The 18,328-nt window shown below is 42.9% G+C and overlaps 1 pseudogene; it reads right to left on the bottom strand.

Moving 5' to 3' along the window:
- Nucleotides 1–10,351: 10,351 nt before the first annotated feature.
- On the bottom strand, nt 10,352–13,008 carry LOC132487940 (serine/threonine-protein kinase MARK2-like; annotated as a pseudogene).
- Between the last annotated feature and the right edge of the window lie 5,320 nt (nt 13,009–18,328).

Below are 18,328 nucleotides of genomic sequence, written 5' to 3'. Positions count from 1 at the left end.
GGAGCACAAACAAAAAGGAGGTGACTCAGAGCCATGTGGATACTGGGGAAGGAGTATTCTGAGATGAGAGAATAGCAAATGCAAAGGTCCTGAGGCAGGAATATTCTTAGTAGGTTCTAGTCAGCGAAATTCGGTCAGCGTGGCTAGAACAGAATGCGCGTGGTGGAGAGTGGTAGAACATGAAGTCCTAGAGGTGCCTCGGGGGCCAATTGGAACGACTCTGCTATTTCTTCTGACCAAGATAAGAAGCCATTGGAAGGTTTTCAGGAGAAAGGCAACAAAACCTTGTTAGTCATATCATTTGTAAATATTTTTCCCCATTCCATAGGTTGTCTTTTTATTTTGTCAGTGATGTCCTTGGCTGTGCAAAAGCTTTTAAGTTTAACGAGGTTCCCCCCCCCCTTTTTTACCTTTGGAGACAGATCTAAAAATATATGTATATATTACTATGATTTATGTCAAAGAATGTTCTGCCTATGTTCTCTTCTAGGAGTTTTATGGTTTCACGTCTTACATTTAGGTCTTCAATCCATTTGTAGTTTATTTTTTATATGGTGTGAGGAAATGTTCTAATCTCATTGTTTTGCATATAGCTGTCCAGTTTTCCCAGCACCACTTGTTGAAGTGTCTTTTCTCCATTGTATATTTTTGCTTCCTTTGTCATAGATTAATTGGCCATAGGTGCGTGGGTTTATTTCTGGGCTCTCTATTCCATTCCCTCTTAATAGTTTAACTGCCAGCAGGCCATTTTTCACTTTGTCACAAAGAAGGGGCCAATTGAGTCCTGAAGGAAATGGGGGAGCTTGCCCTGTCAATACTGGGGCAGCGGAGCATTCCAGGTGGAGATTCAGAGGGTGGCCGGGGTAGAGGTAAGGATGGGGAAGTCCACCATGTATGGCCACATAAATCCTGTGAGAATTTTGGCTTCTACTGATTTGAAAATGCTTTTGTTGTTTTATTTTAATATTGCTTATTATTGAGTTTGTGGCTGTTCTGTGATACATTTACATGATATTTTAAAACAATGAAATTGTGCTTATGTCTTTAAACAATTTGTTTGCAGTGCCTTCTATACCCCTTGTAACATTATACTCCACAAATTTCTGTTGGAGTTCTATAACATATTATCATTTTAAAAATGATTCATGGTTCAAAACAAAACAAAAACCAGACAAATGAAAAAACAAACAAACAAACTAAAAAACTCAGAGGAGCTATTAAAGTAGAGAGACAGAGGGCAATTACACTTTTTGTCTGTACCATTCATTTCATTATACAGAAGGAATCTTCCAAAGAAGAGAAGAACCAGGCTAAATCCCTGGGATCTTTAGGAGAAAAGAAGGCATGAAAGGGATCAGACTGAGACCTGAGTAAAGGCCACAGTGGTCAGCAGTGCTGGGTTCTCCCACAAGATCCTGGTTACCATGTAAACCCTGGGAATATGGAAATCAGTGTCAATACTAAGTGCCAACCAATTATAGACAACCAGGCCAGTCTCACAATTACTCTCATAAGATCAGTCTTTCCAAGTATTGCAGAATTTATGTGCATTTTATAGAAAGCACAGATCTGAATGTAGTTAAGGAAGCAACTATAGACAGAACTAGCAGATGCAGCATTAGCTTTAAAAGATGTTCTGTACCCTTGTATCTGCTAGCTTGTTCCTTTTTTGAGTAGGCAACTTTCTAGAATTTCTCCTTATTGTCCACCTCCTCCTCCAACCCTTTCCCTTCCTGTGTGAGTCAGAACTAAGCTGTCAGAGCAGAAAATTAAAGCCTCTCTCCTTGTCTCAAATTTAGAAAAATATATATTTATTTTTTGTTTCTATGAAACTTTTATATTTTATCACCATCAATCATGTTGGGTACAAAAGAAGAAGGCAGCTGCCTCAAGGGAGTGGAAGAGTGACCCGGTCATGACTTGTGATGCTTGGCTATAGACACACCTTTTCTGCAAGTCCTCAAATGTCTGTTCTGCTCAGGCTTGTGAAATAGTTCAACAGTTCACGAGAAGGTCCTCAACATCAGAGGACTGAGAAAGCAGGGAAAGAACTGTGTTATTATATTATGCTTTACGTTATTGTGAGTGGAAGATAAGGAGTCTACACAAATGTTTTGACTCCAGTCTGTCTCAGCTTCTATTTTCTGTTTCTCAGTCTCTGCAGAGGTCCTGTCTAATGACCTCATAAATCTGTTCCAGATGAAGAGCTGTCTATAAAATGCTCTATGATTCGATGACCATGTGTGTCACAAGGCCAGTAAATGGCTCTGAAAACTGCTGTGAGAATTACTTTGATATAATTACTTATGACAGCGAGATTGCAAAACTTCAGAGAGCATTTTGATCACCATGCAGCATGCTTTACAGGTATCTCTACAGCCCATCTGTCTAAAAGAGGAAACTAAGGAATGGAGAATAGAATAATGTGCAGGTGGCCATGAACATGCAACTTAAAATATCTTAGTTTGTAACCGTCGACCTTACTCCTACAGAGGATCTATTCTTATACTAGCTTCAACTTTCCTGTTCATGTGGTGTATACCCAAAATGCTCAATGTCAGCTTTTTGAAAACAGGTATCACGACTTGTATCAGTTTGGATTCTAACTAGGACACTTAAAATGGGATGATTGAGAGAGCTGATTTACAAAGGGACTATTTAACAGTTGTTGGGTAGGGGAATCACAAGACAGCACAGCAGTTAGCCATCCCTAGGCCCAAAGAGATGAGATGGCTACTGGAAAACGGAAGGAAAGAGTCTCATAGAAGCCCCCTTGAAAGGAAGAGTACCCTTCAGTAGACTGACACAGCACTTAGCCTCTCAGCAGGGAGAGGACCAGAGAAATAAACCCTCTACCATCACTGTCTCTCTCCCTTCTTCTGCAAAGTGCTCCCCATTGACAAAACCCAATCAGTAGCTGGAGGACATAGGAACCTGTTCATATAGTCTATTCCATAATCCTTCCACTTCACAGGGCAGGATGGAAAAAGATGAAAAATGGAGCTAGATTGGGGAAATTCAAGATAATGTCCACATGATCTTTCTACACTCTATGCTGGCAGAGGGAAGTAGGAGGAAGTGCAGAATTGTGGTTAACAATGCAGACTCAGGGATCAGACCTCCCAAGTTCAAGCCAGTATCTACAACTTGTTAGCTGTGCAAACTTGGGGAAGATTTTTAACTTCTTTCTGCCTGTTTCCTCATCTGTAAAATAAAATATGTAGTGTCTAAGACCATTTCAAAGTTTAGACAAGATAAAATGTGTAAAAGCACTTGTGAGTTATTTGTAGTGAGGTAGATGGACCTAGAGTCTGTCATACAGAGTGAAGTCAGAAAGAGAAAAACAAATGCCGTATGCTAACACATATATATGGAATCTAAAAAAAAAAAAAAAAATTGGCCATGAAGAACCTAGGGGCGGGATGGAAATAAAGACACAGCCCTACTACAGAATAGACCTGAGGACATGGGGATGGGGAAGGGTAAGCTGGGACAAAGTGAGAGAGTGGCATGGACATATATACACTACCAAATGTAGAACCAATAGCTAGTGGGAAGCAGGAGCATAGCACAGGGAGATCAGCTCGGTGCTTTGTGACCATCTAGAGCGGTGGGATAGGGAGGGTGGGAGGGAGGGAGACACAAGAGGGAAGAGATATGGGGATATATGTATATGTATAGCTGATTCACTTTGTTATAAAGCAGAAACTAACACACCATTGTAAAGCAATTATACTCCAATAAAGATGTTAAAAAAAAAAAGCACTTATAATAGGTCTGGCATATAGCACTCGATAAATGTTGGTTAATTGTTTGGTGTTTTTTTAACATTTTTCCATACAGTAAATTCCTTTCTATAAATTCAATTTATTTGATTATTAATGGCTTTTAGTTATCCTATAGGTTCAATATAATTCCCACTTTGGTGGGTATATATCTAACACTATTCTCCTCTGCATACCTAATTTTACAAAAATGGGCTCATACTATACATATCATTTAGTTGTCTACTTTATTCCCACTTAATATGGGAAATCTTTCTATGTCATCCAACATTTTAAAAATCATTTTTAATGGTTGCATGTATGATTTTGTCATTTGGAGGTACAATAATTTACTAACAAATCCCCTTTGTTGGATGTTTACGTTATTTCCATTTTTAAAAACCAATATCAGGGACTTCCCTGGTGGCGCAGTGGTTAAGAATCTGCCTGCCAATACTGGGGACACGGGTTTGATCCCTTGTCCGGGAAGATCTCACATGCCATGGAGCAACTAAGCCTGTGCACCACAACTACTGAGCCTGCACTAGAGAGCCCGCGAGCCTACTGAAGCCCGTGTGCCTAGAGCCCATGCTCCGCAACAAGAGAAGCCTCCACAACAAGAGAAGCCACCGCAATGAGAAGCCTGTGCACCGCAGCGAAGAGTAGCCCCCGCTCACCGCAACTAGAGAAAGCCCACGTGCAGCAACGAAGACCCAACGCAGCCAGATAAATAAATAAATTTATAAAAAACCAATATCAGCTATTATGCATGGTAATTCCATTAGGATAAAGTCTTTGAAATAAAATTTATAGGTCTAACAAAGGTTCTCCTTTAAGGATTTTTCTTATTTGTTCTAATTAATATTTTATTCTTCTTTCAACATTGTTTAAAGATGCCAACATAGGGACTTCCCTGATGGCACAGTGGTTAAGAATCCGCCTGCCAATGCCGGGGACATGGGTTCAATCCCTGGTCCAGGGAGATCCCACATGCCACGGAGCAACTAAGCCCGTGTGCCACAACTACTGAGCCTGCGCTCTAGAGCCTGTGAGCCACAACTACTGAGCCCGCGTGCCACAGCTACTGAAGCCCGCGTGCCTAGAGCCCGTGCTCCGCAACAAGAGACAATGAGAAGCCCGTGCACTGCAACAAAGAGTAGCCCCCACTCTCCGCAACGAGAGAAAGCCCGCGCACAGCAACGAAGACCCAATGCAGCCAAATATAAATAAAAATAAATTAATTCAGAAAAGGAGAGATGCCAACATATTAGACAAACAAATCTTTGGTAATGTAAGTGTTAACTTCTCTGGAGACAACCATACAATCCTTTAAGATGACATGAAAGTGTGTATAAGTGAGACTGAGGTTTCTGCAGTCTAGAGGTTTCCCTCTCTTTGGGGGTAAATTTAAAGTGACATATTGGCAAGACAATAATTCAACTGTAGCTTCTTTTTTTTAATGGGTAAGCACTTTATTTATTTACTTTATTTTGGCTGCGCTGGGTCTCAGTTGCAGCACGTGGGATCTTTAGTTGCGGCATGCGAACTCTTAGTTGCAGCATGCATGCGGATCTAGTTCCCTGACCAGGGACTGAACCCCGGCCCCCTGCATTGGTAGCGCAGAGTCTTACCCACTGGATCACCAGGGAAGTCCCTCAACCGTAGCTTTTGAAAATATTTCCTTTCCAAATGTTAACATCCTGTAAATGAACATATCCCGTTAGATCAAAGAACTCAACACAGGAAAAGCACAAGCATGGATACTCCCTTCACCTCCGTGCATCATCTTAGACCTTTCTTAGACCCCAGGCTGCTCCACGAAATTCTGGTCACCTAGAAAGACCCTTCACCTCTAGCTCATGCTAAAAGTACTGCTTATTCCGAACAAGGTGAAAGATAACATTCTTCCTAAGGGAAGGCAGAAGGAGGAAACACATGTGTTAAGCATTTCCTGTGAGTGTCTTCCTAAGTACTTCACATCCAATATCTCAATAACCCCTTGCAAATGTGCATGAAGTTCTCTAGACTGCTCACTTCTTTATCCAAAAAAGAAGGATGCTATGTCTTCTAATTCATTTTAGGTTGACTCCTGGCACAACTAAGTATCTCAGTGAAAGACAGTAAGTAATATCTGATAGAGATGAGAATAAGACAAAAAGGACTCACTTGCTTTCATTTGGCTTAAAGAAAAAAAAAGTACTCTATTATAAGCAGTACTCAGACCAATGCATGATACAGTGCAAAAATTTAATACAATGTGGTTAAACACAATATTCAAGCACATGAAGGTCATCTTCTGACAGATGAACTGGGCATATTTTTTCAATAGTTTCCTTAGTGTAACTTTATAAAATTCTTGCCTTCAAAAGTGTCTGGTGTCTTGATACTTGTTAAAAAGTCTGATATAAGACACCCACATCTCAAGAGTGAGAGATTTAGGAGATCATCCTAATGCCCGTCTTCAGAATACATCATCAGAGAACTGATCACCATCTTCATCCCTTACTTCTTGGTATTTCCCCCAAAGTCTACCCTCTGGATTATAGGTATGCATTTTAATAGTCAATCTTTCAGCTAATCTTTGTCCTGTGATCTTGGTTTGCATCTCCTCACAACTGTTTCTGCTCTTTCTGAAGCGCCAAAGATCCTTCTAGGAAAGCAGCCGTGTAGGTGTACAGTGACGTGGTAGAAATCCAGCTGCTGTGATGCCATAAAGATGCTTCTTATCCTTGTGCCTCTTTCTTCAGAGGAAACGGGAGGCCCTCTTCTCGCATAATGACAAAAGGGAATACATTTGTTTTAAGTTTATGTGGTGAGGCCGCTGGGTTTTTGGCCCAAATTCCTAGCACTTCCATGAATGAGGCTCCTTCTGAGTTCCACTATGAAGGCCTATCCACAGGTACAGTACTTGTGTTTTCCTCTGAGTGATTTTTACCTTGTGATCCTTTGTAACCTATAAATAAACAGCTTGTCAGAGCTGGAGTATCTTCTGTTTCACTTGAATGTCGATGCTGAGGGAGGTACTCACTAGCTCCGGAAGAGGAAGGCGCCCGGGCTCTGCAGCTGGAAGGCTGGCTCTCTCCCGCTGCGGACTCGCTTTTGCAGTCTCTCCACCGTTCGTCAAGGGGACAAGTGGTCCCTGTTTGTATGAGGTTGCTTTAGATGACCGGCTGTTATCTGCGGAGGAACAGCCAGGAACGGGTCATAAAATGTCGCGAATCACTGTCAGAATTCTGGGCCTTAACCGGGTCCACATCCTCTCCCGCAGTGGCTTTTCGCCTTGGTGCACGGTCTACGGGATCAAACAGTTCGCGTTTCCTCCAAGGTCCTCACGTTTTGCAATTTGGCCACGGAGTTGAAGCTCTTTTCACCCTTGGCGGGCAATTTGCAAGTGACCTTGTCGTTGTCAAAGCCTCACCTCGCGCTGCAGCGCCTCCCGGAGCTCTGGCGGACCCGGCGGCCCGAGTCCCAGGAGCTGGGGCTCCAAGTGGGGACACGGGCGCGAGGCTGGAGGGCGACGGACGACTCGGTCCCCCACCAGTCCCGCCGCTCGCGCCCATCACGGCCGAGAAAGACAAATACCGTATAAATTCCACATATATATGGAATCTAAGGGGGAAAAAATGTCATGAAGAACCTAGAGGTAAGACGGGAATAAAGACACAGACCTACTAGAGAACGGACTTGAGGATATGGGGAGGGGGAAGGGTAAGCTGTGATAAAGTGAGAGAGAGGCATGGACATATATACACTACCAAACGTAAAATAGATAGCTAGTGGGAAGCAGCCGCATAGCACAGGGAGATCAGCTCAGTGCTTTGTGACCACCTTGAGGGGTGGGATAGGGAGGGTGGGAGGGAGGGAGATGCAAGAGGGAAGAGATATGGGAACATATGTATATGTATAACTGATTCACTTTGTTATAAAGCAGAAACTAACACAACATTTTAAAGCAATTATACTCCAATAAAGATTTTTAAAATAAAAGAAAAAGGATGTTGATTCGTTACAAAACCGCCATCTAGAAAGCCACTCACGATTTAAACTTCCATCAGAGATCAATTATTGCAGGACTGGATCATATTTTGGGTACCTATTTTGCAATCTATTTCATATTTGAGAGAGGACGAATTTTTAAAAATTTCTTTACCAAAAATTGAGATTAAGTCCTAGTAATGAATCTACAGGTCCAATTTGTGATGGCAACTGGAAGTGATTACAGAGTCGCTGAGGTGTTAAGATGTGACGACCTGGGCTTAGAATTTGGAGTGAGAATTCGGGTCTGTCATTTGTTAGCTGTGTGGTCTCAGTACCAATTTCTTTCTCTTTAAAGGATTGCTTAACTATGTCTATGCAAAGGGCAGATGGATCTTGGGGACAGTGGATTTTAGTCAATGAGATGGTCACTTCAGTTTAGCTGCTGTTCCTGCTTTTCATTGTTGGAGCAAATTGACCCATTCTGGGGCAGGTGGTCTGCAGCTATGCAACTGGTAAATGCTGTATTATCTATTCATGCTAGTAAAGACCAATAGAAGCAGTTTGCTTCCAGCTGGCCAGACCGGAAATTCACCTTCCCTGTCTTATCTCAGGGATACAGCCCTCTGTCAATATTTCCTTCACAGAGACTGATATTTCTTCATTTCCCAAGACATCATGCTGGTCCACTGTGATGCTGATGGTATGCTGCTGATTTGGACATGGTACGCAGGAAGTAGCAACCATTCGAGACACCTTGGTAAGACTCATGTGTATCAGTGGGTGGAAATAAGTCCCTTAACATTTCAGAGGTCTGCCACCTTAGTGACGTTTCTTGGAGTCCAGTGACTGGGGCATGTTGACATGTACTTTCCAATGTGAAATACAAGTTGTTGCATCTGCTCCCTTCTACTACTGATAAAGAGGCACCAAGCCTAGTGGGCCTCCTTGGAGTCTGAGACAATGTGTACCCCGTTTGAGCCTGCTACTTTGACCCATTTTCTGAATTATCCTAAAGGCTGCCAGTTTTTAGTGCCCACAGAGCAAGAGAAGGGTCTGCAACAGGTCTGAGCTGAAGGCAAGCTGCTCTGCTACTTGTGCCATATGACCCAACAGATTTGAGATGCCTAAAGTGTCTGTGACAGATAGTGATGCTCTATGGAGCCTTTGTCAGGTGAATCACAGAACACACCTTTAGGATCTTGGAGCATAGCTATGTCATCCTCTGCAAATTACTATTCTCCTTTGAGGAACAGTGTCTGGCTTGTTCAGGACTCTTAGTAGAGACTGAATGAATACTTGACGATAGGCCATCAAGCTATATATGATTGACTACCCATCATGAATTGGGTGTAGCCTGACCAATCAAACTATAAAGTTGGGTGTGCTCAGGAGCTCTCCATCATCAAGAAGTTCTGTAGATGAAACTGAGCCCATGTAGGACCTAAAGACGCAAGGAAGTCCCACAAGCAAGATTCCCATGACCCGTATTCTTTCTACATTGCCTTTTCTCTCTCAGTCTCACCTATGGCCTCATGGGGAGTTCCATGTGACTAGCTGACTGAGGAAGAGATTATTTGGACCAGTTTATCCATGGTTCTGCATGATATGCTTGGTACTTCCCCAAAGTATACAACTGTAGCACTCTAGCGCCATTTAGGGGTGGTTCCGAAGGACAGTGGTTATGGGAATTTCCCCCAGTGGAAGAGCTTTGAACAGTTAGCCTGCATGTTAATCTTTCCAAGGAGGAAAGATGTCCAGAATTAATGGATCTACATTGACTGTGGCTCCTTTAACCTGGACGCTGAAATTGCTAAGTCACCACTTTGGGCTCCTTATTCCAGTAATGCAACAGACATCAGAACTTGGGTCAATAATTGCCAGCTTCCTTTTTTTTCCTCCCCACATCTACACTCCCCTTCCAACTCAGGTCCAACCAGAGAAAGCCAAATACGTTTCTTAAACCAATCACATAAGATGTCCATCTCTAGTTAGTCCTCCGCCAGCTTCCCGGTGCCAACAGCCCCCAGTCTGGGCTCCTGGAGCCTTCCCTTTCCACCTGGGAGCTTCCCACTGCCCTGTCTGCCTGGGGTCCCCGCCAAATGCAAGTGATGGTGGCAACTCCTCTGGACGCCTCTGAGTAAACAGCTGTGTGTTCTCACTGGAGTCGCCTGTGTTTATCTTACAGGGCTTCGCGCCCCCCCAGCAAGTAGAAAAGAAGAAGAGCAGGGTTCCAGGGAGGCGCCGGGCCTGGCAGCGGTTTGGCTCCAGGTCGGGGAGCGCGGCCTCAGTTTGGAACAGCGCCTCCTCTAGTCCCCGGGCAGCGGTTCTGGAGGCGATGCTTCTGGAGGCGTGGAGATGGGGGTCCGCGTTTCAATCCCCTAGGTCGGGAGGCCGCGCTCCCTGCTCGCGAGTCCCGGCTGCCCGCACAGCAGCTGGTCCTGATTCTGCTGCACTGGCAGCTGCTCGCCTGGAGCATCGCCTGGCACCGCATTCTCTCCTGTCCCCCCATCCTCTCTTGTCCCAGAATCCTCTCCTGTCCCCGCATCCTCTCCTGTCCCCGCATCCTCTCCTGTCTCCGCACCCTCTCCTCCCGCTCCACGGAGCTCGTGGTCTCCATCGTCCATCTCAAGTGTAGTGAGCGCGGCTCACGTTTTACCTCTGCCTCGGCTGCTCACCACATGAGTGAGGAATGTCTTCCCTCTGTCTTGGCTTTCAGGTTCATTCAGGTTCCTCTGGCAAACCTCGATTTCTTCCTGTCGATTTGGACTTGAACTTCCTGAAGAAGCTCCCAGTGGAGCCGATCCTGGCTTTTGCCGCTGGCGGAGGCTGGCTCTCTTCTAGCGCGGGGGACTCCTGCTCTGACTTGTGCCGGTGGGGAGGGCGCTGGGGGGTGGGCGGCAGCGGCGGTCTTCTTTCCCTGCCGCTCGCTGGCTGTCCTGTGGCCCTCCGCCCTGGGCCCTGATCCTCCTCCACATCTGCGTTCCTCCACATCTGCGTTCCTCCTCGGCGGAGTGTTCTCAGAGCAGCAGTTAGAGGTGGGAATGTGCTGCTTGCAGCTGGCGGGGACCCTGCGCCGTTCCTGGGGGCGGGGAAGGAGTGCTGCTGTTAGATCCGCTGAAGGCTGAGGCTTCAGGGTGACCCCGTAGCCCTCTGGCTCAGATCTCTTATAACCCAGGAGCAGATATTGGAACATTACCTTGTCTTTCCGGGCTGTCAGTGAGTCCTGGATCTCTGTCTCCACGTGGAACCATGGACGCCATGAATTCAGTCTGCCTGGGGTCCTGGTAGTCAGAGAGTGGCTCCATGTAGAGCTTTAGTTCCTCATAGCCATGACCCACAGTAATCCACGGATCCTTCACTATTTGCTCTAAAGGGCCTCTCTTGTTGGGATGGAGAATGAGAAATTTCTCTAGCAGATATTCACATTCATTGATAAGAATCAAATGTGATATATTCTGCTCAGAACCCGCTCCCACAGCTCCTTGAGTTTCTGTCCTTCAAAAGGCAGGAATCCATTGGCTAGTGTAGACAGGATGACTTCCTGTGGTTCTTCCCTGGAAGAGTTCCAGGCAGCATGAGGGGGACCACCCCAGTAGGTGTCCAGCTTGTTGTAAAAGGTGCATTTGTTGCTGAAGCCAAAGTCTGATGTTCCTGTTCGCATCCAAGAGCAGGTTTTCTGCCTTTCACTCTCTGTGGACAATACCCTCCTGGTGGACTCTGCTTTCAGCTGCTTTGCTTTCCTACTGCCATGAGCCACGAGGTACTCAAACACCTCTCCTCCACTAGCATCCTCCTAACAAGGCGGAGAGTTTCCTCAGCCTCCGTCACTTCAAATACTTCACTATGTTGGGATGATCCAAGCCTTCATGATTCCTGCTTTGCGGGACAGTCTCCAGAGGCTGGAGGAGTTCCGCTGAGTCTCATCAATGATCTTCACAGCTCTCGCTTTCCCAGCCAGGATGTGCCGGCCATCTTCACCATAGCCCGGTCTTCCTTGCCGACGGTCTCGAGGGTCTGGAGGAGGCCATGTGAATCTGGGTCTCTCCTCAGCAGAGACAGCTTAGAGGCCCCGCAGCACGCTGGACTCACTGCTGTGATTGGAGTCGAGGCGTCCTATGGTCGGGTTACATCTGGGAAGAGCTGGTGAGAAGCTTGGTCCAAATCAAAAGAAAACCAGTTCAATGTTCACCCCATGAACTGCCCTTTATGACTGAATCAAAACACAATGCCAGACAAAAATGAAAATAAACTAAACAAATAAGAAAAACTGAAAAAGGAGTGAATAAAAAGAATAAAGAAAAGAGAAAAAAAGAGAATAAAAGGTAAAAATGAGAAAAAGAAAAAAGTGAGAAAAAGAAACTAACAAATGAAATAGACAAAAATGCCAAGGTAGAAACAGGGTACCTTTGGTCAAAATCTCTCAGGTGACTGAAAAGCAGCTTCCTGAGCCAGAAGGACTGACAATTTAGACCCAGCCAGGGACTTGGATAAGTGCTAGGAACTCCAAAGCAATAGTTTCGTATGAGGTCATGGGAAGAAATGAATCTACCAACAAGGCTGGGGATAATCCATTGTGATTTTCTCACTTTTTGATCTCAAAATCCCTTTACTCTTTTAAAAAACTTTTAAGGGCCTCAGAGAGCTTTTTGTGTGGGTTATAGCAAGTGACATTACCTTATTAGAAATTGAAACCTGTAGTATGCTTCAGTGGCCTTTTCTAGTTTGGAAAGGTGTGATCATTTCTGGCTTTTGAAAACCTCATAATGTCTACACTTAAAATATTCAATATCCTTGAAAATCTGAATGATTTGGCTCAAAATAATGTCACAACTTAATTGGCATTATGATACTGTCTGAAATGCTCTGTTGCATAAGACACAGTAAAGAACATTATTAATAACTCTAAAGCTGAAGGGAAGCTAGCAGGCATCATAGTTTGATTTCTTATTCACAGTTCTGCCCAGTTTCTTTGGAGTACATTTCTCTCTTTCCACACTCTTTCTCTTTTTCTCTCTTTTCTCAGGGCTCTGTACTAACTCCTACTTCTGCCTGGAACATTCTCAGAGATCCACATGGTTTCCTCCCCAACCTCATTCAAGTCTTTGCTCCAAGTCTTTGCTCTGTACTAACTCCTACTTCTGCCTGGAACATTCTCAGAGATCCACATGGTTTCCTCCCCAACTTCATTCAAGTCTTTGCTCCAATGTCACCTTCTCAGTGCGACCTTCCCTGATTTACCTATTTGGTCTTACAAAACCCCTTGCATGTCTTATCTGCCACCCCTATGTATTATGGAAATTTTTTAAACATACAAAAAATTTTAGAGTATCTTCCTCATGTATCTATCATCCAATATCAATAATTTGCAACATTTTTGCAATCTTAGTTTATACATAAACACTTCAGTCTGCATCTTTAAATAAATGTATTTTAGAAACACTGCTACCATGCCATTATCAAATCTAAGAGACTAACATTATCATATACCAGTATATATTCAAATCTCCCGGTTATCTCAAAGTGTCTTGTTACAGTTGATATGTTTGACAAGGTACATATATTGCTTTATAATTTTTCCATAGCTATATCAACACTTAAATTACTACATATTTTACATATCTGCTTCCTGTCTGTATCTCCCATTAGAATTTCAGCTTTGAGCAAACAGAGATTTTTTTTTTTTTTTTTTTTTGTGGTACCTTGCCCTCTGACTGCTGTGACCTTCACCATTGCGGAGCACAGGCAACGGACATGCTGGCCCAGTGGCCATGGCTCATGGGACCAGCCGCTCCGTGGCATGTGGAATCTTCCCGAACCGGGGCACGAACCCATGTCCCTGCATCGGCAGGCAGACTCTCTACCACTGCGCCAACACGGAAGCCCGAGCAAACAGAGATTTTTGTTTTGTCCTTTGTTCTAGGTATCTTCAGCACCTAGAATGGCTTTCACACGCAGTAGGCATTCAATAAATGTTTGTGGAATGAATGAATGAATGGAATTGGCAACAAGGATGTGACAATCAAGGGGTATGCTGTCTAAACCTGGTCAGATCTGTTAGTTTCTATCTCTAAAACTTTGAGCAACTTTTCTGAGCCTTGGTTTTCCCATCTGTAAAGTGGGACTCATAACACCCACTTTGCAGAACTGATTGCAGGGCTGCAGTCTTGTTGTGAGAAACAGAGAAAATATGTGTACAGTGACTGGCATGTAGTACACCCTCAATGAGGCTACTATTTGTATTTTTCATTAAGTTACAGATCTTGAGATGAGATCATCCTGGATTAGGATTAGCCATAAATCCTATGACAGTGTCCTTATGACAGAAAAGGAGAAGACACAGGGACACACAGGGAAGAAGACCATGTGAAGATAGAAGCAGACACTAGAGTAACACAGCCACAAAGCAAGTAACACAGGACCCATCAGAAGCTAGAAGAGGCAAGAATGGATTCTCCCCTACAGCCTTCAGAGGGAGCGTGGGCCTGCCAACATGCTGATTTTGGATTTCTAGCCTCCAGAACAGTGGAGAACAAATTTCTGTTGTTTGGGGATTTCTGTCTTACACCAAGTTTGGGAGTACTGTGCCTGGGCTCAACCAATCCAGTGGTTTGGAGCATGTTCACCATATTTTCAACGGATTTGAAGTTCAGCCCAAACTGGTTCTCAGTCTTCATTTATCTCTCTCTCTCTCTCTGTCACTATTCTCAATATATCTCCCCCAACTCCCACCTCCACTCTCCTACTTTTATGATGGACTCAGAGGCACCAAAAGATCTAATGATTTCTTTCTGCCTTGCTCAGAGAGTTGTGACAATCGGAAAAATATCAATTGGAGGGTATCTACTTATGTGATCTGATGCTGTACAAATACATTTTCCATCATCCTATGAAAGGTCAGGAGCGTGAGACAAATAGAAATATCAAGAGTGACTGGAGAGGGCCTGCACAGAATGGGAGAGGCAGCATGTGGAAAAGAAGGCCTCTGGAGTATGGAGTTCCGGAGTTTGGAGGATGATTTAACAAATGTATGAGGAAAGGGCAGACAGCAGAAGCAAGAAGAACTACAATTGTGCAGCCTGTGGAACAAAAACCACATTCACAGAAAGACAGACAAGATGAAAAGGCAGAGGGCTATGTACCAGATGAAGAAACAAGATAAAACCCAAGAAAAACAACTAAATGAAGTGGAGATAGACAACCTTCCAGAAAAAGAATTCAGAATAATGATAGTGAAGATGATCAGGGACCTTGGAAAAAGAATGGAGGCAAAGATTGAAAAGATGCAAGAAATGTTTAACAAAGACCTAGAAGAATTAAAGAACAAACAAACAGAGATGAACAGTACAATACCTGAAATGAAAAATACACTAGAAGGAATCAATAGCAGAATAACTGAGGCAGAAGAATGGATAAGTGACCTGGAAGACAGAATGGTGGAATTCACTGCCATGGAACAGAAAAAAGAAAAAAGAATGAAAAGGAAGACAGCCTAAGAAACCTCTGGGACAACACTAAATACAACAACATTCACATCATAGGGCTCCCAGAAGGAGAAGAGAGAGAGAAAGGACCAGAGAAAATATTTGAAGAGATTATAGTTGAAAACTTCCCTAACATAGGAAAGGAAAGAGCCACCCAAGTCCAGGAAGCACAGAGAGTCCCATACAGGATAAACACAAGGAGAAATACACCCAGACACATAGTAATCAAATTGGCAAAAATTAAAGGCAAGGAAAAATTATTGAAAGCAGCAAGGGAAAAACAACAAATAACATACAAGGAAACCCCCGTAAGGTTAACAGCTGATTTCTCAGCAGAAACTCTACAAGCCAGAAGGGAGTGGCATGACATATTTCAAGTGATGAAAGGGAAGAATCTACAACCAAGATTACTCAACCCGGAAAGGATCTCATTCAGATTCGATGGAGAAATCAAAAGCTTTACAGACAAGCAAAAGCTAAAAGAATTCAGCACTACCAAACCAGCTCTATAGTAAATGCTAAAGGACCGTCTCTAAGTGGGAAACACAAGCGAAGAAAAGGACCTACAAAAACAAACCCCAAACAATTAAGAAAATGGTAATAGGATCATACATATCTATAATTACCTTAAACGTGAATGGATTAAATGCTCCAACCAAAAGACACAGGCTCACTGAATGGATACAAAAACAAGACTCATATATATGCTGACTACAAGAGACCCATTTCAGACCTAGGGACACACACAGACTGAAAGTGAGGGGATGGAAAAAGATATTTCATGCAAACAGAAATCAAAAGAAAGCCAGGGTAGCAATACTCATATCAGATAAAATAGACTTTAAAATAAAGAATGTTACAAGAGACAGGAAGGACACTACATAATGATCAAGGGATCAATCCAAGAAGAAGAGATAACAGTTATATAGGCACCCAACATAGGAGCACATCAATACATAAGGCAAATGCTAACAGCTATAAAAGAGGAAATCGACAGTAACACAATAATAGTGGGGGACTTTAACACCTCACTTACACCAATGGACAGATCATCCAAACAGAAAATTAAGAAGGAAACACAAGCTTTAAATGACACAATAGACCAGATAGATTTAATTGATATTTATAGGACATTCCATCCCCAAACAGCAGATTACACTTTCTTCTCAAGTGCACATGGAATATTCTCCAGGATAGATCACATCTTGGGTCACAAATCAAGCCTCAGTAAATTTAAGAAAATTGAAGTCATCTTTTCTGACCACAATGCTATGAGATTAGAAATCAATTACAGGGAAAAAACCATGAAAAACACAAGTACATGGAGGGTAAACAGTATGTTACTAAATAACCAAGAGATCACTGAAGAAATCAAAGAGGAATTCAAAACCTACCTAGAGACAAAGGACAAAACACGACGATCCAAAACCTATGGGATGCAGCAAAAGCAGTTCTAAGAGGGAAGTTTACAGCAATACAACCCTACCTAAAGAAACAACAAACAGCTCAAATAAACAATCGAAGCTTACACCTAAACGAACTAGAGAAAGAAGAACAAACAAAACCCAAAGTTAGTAGAAGGAAAGAAATCATAAAGATCAGAGCAGAAATAAATGAAATAGAAACAAAGAAAACAATAGCAAAGATCAATAAAACAAAAGCTGGTTCTTTGAGAAGATAAACAAAATTGATAAAACCATTAGCTAGACTCATCAAGAAAAAGAGGGAGAGGACTCAGATCAATAAAATTACAAATGAAAAAGAAGTTACAGTGGACACTGCAGAAATACAAAGCATCCTAAGAGACTACTACAAGCAACTCTATGGCAATAAAGTGGACAACCTGGAAGAAATGGACAAATTCTTAGAGGGGTATAACCTTCCAAGACTGAACCAGGAAGTAATAGAAAATATGAACAGACCATTCACATGTAATGAAATTGAAACTGTGATTAAAAATCTTCCAACAAACAAAAGTCCAGGACCAGATGGCTTCAAAGGTGAATTCTATCAAACATTTAGAGAAGAGCTAACACCCATCCTTCTCAAACTCTTCCAAAAAATTGCAGAGGAAAGACTCCCAAACTCATTCTATGATGCCACCATCACTCTGATACTAAAACCAGACAAAGATACTACAAAAAAAGAAAATTACAGACCAATATCACTGATGAATATAGATGCAAAAATCCTCAACAAAATACTAGCAAACAGAATCCAACAACACATTAAAAGGATCATACACCACGATCAAGTGGGATTTATCCAAGGGATGCAAGGATTCTTCAATATACGCAAATCAATCAATGTGATAGACCGTATTAACAAATTGAAGAAGAAAAACCATATGATCATCTCAATAGTTGCAGAAAAAGCTTTTGATAAAATTCAACACCCATTTATGATAAAAAACTTTCCAGAAGGTGGGCATGAAGGGAACCTACCTCAATATAATAAAGGCCATATATGAGAAACCCATAGCAAACATCATTATCAATGGTGAAAAACTGAAAGCATTCCTAAGATCAGGAACAAGACAAGGTTGTCCACGCTCACCATTATTATTATTATTATTATTTTTTTTTTTTTTTTGCGGTACGCGGGCCTCTCACTGTTGTGGCCTCTCCTGTTGCGGAGCACAGGCTCCGGACGCGCAGGCTCAGTGGCCATGGCTCACAGGCCCAGCCGCTCTGTAGCATGTGGGATCCTCCCAGATCAGGGCACGAACCCACGTCCCCTGCATTGGCAGGCGGACTCTCAACCACTGCGCCACCAGGGAAGCCCCACGCTCACCATTATTATTCAACATAGTTTTGGAACTCCTAGCCATGGCAATCAGAGAAGAAAAAGAAATAAAAGGAATACAGATTGGAAAAGAAGAAGTAAAACTGTCACTGTTTGCAGATGACATGATACTATACATAGAGAATCCTAAAGATGTCACCAGAAAACTACTAGAGCTAATCAATGAATTTGGTAAAGTTGCAGGATGCAAAATTAATGCACAGAAATCTCTGGCATTCTTATACACTAATGATGAAAAATCTGAAAGAGAAATTAAGGAAACACTCCCATTTACCACTGCAACAAAAAGAATAAAATACC

Source organism: Mesoplodon densirostris, chromosome 1, assembly GCF_025265405.1.
Source record: "Mesoplodon densirostris isolate mMesDen1 chromosome 1, mMesDen1 primary haplotype, whole genome shotgun sequence".
Classification (NCBI taxonomy): domain Eukaryota; kingdom Metazoa; phylum Chordata; class Mammalia; order Artiodactyla; family Ziphiidae; genus Mesoplodon; species Mesoplodon densirostris.
This window is presented reverse-complemented; position numbering and strand designations above follow the sequence as displayed.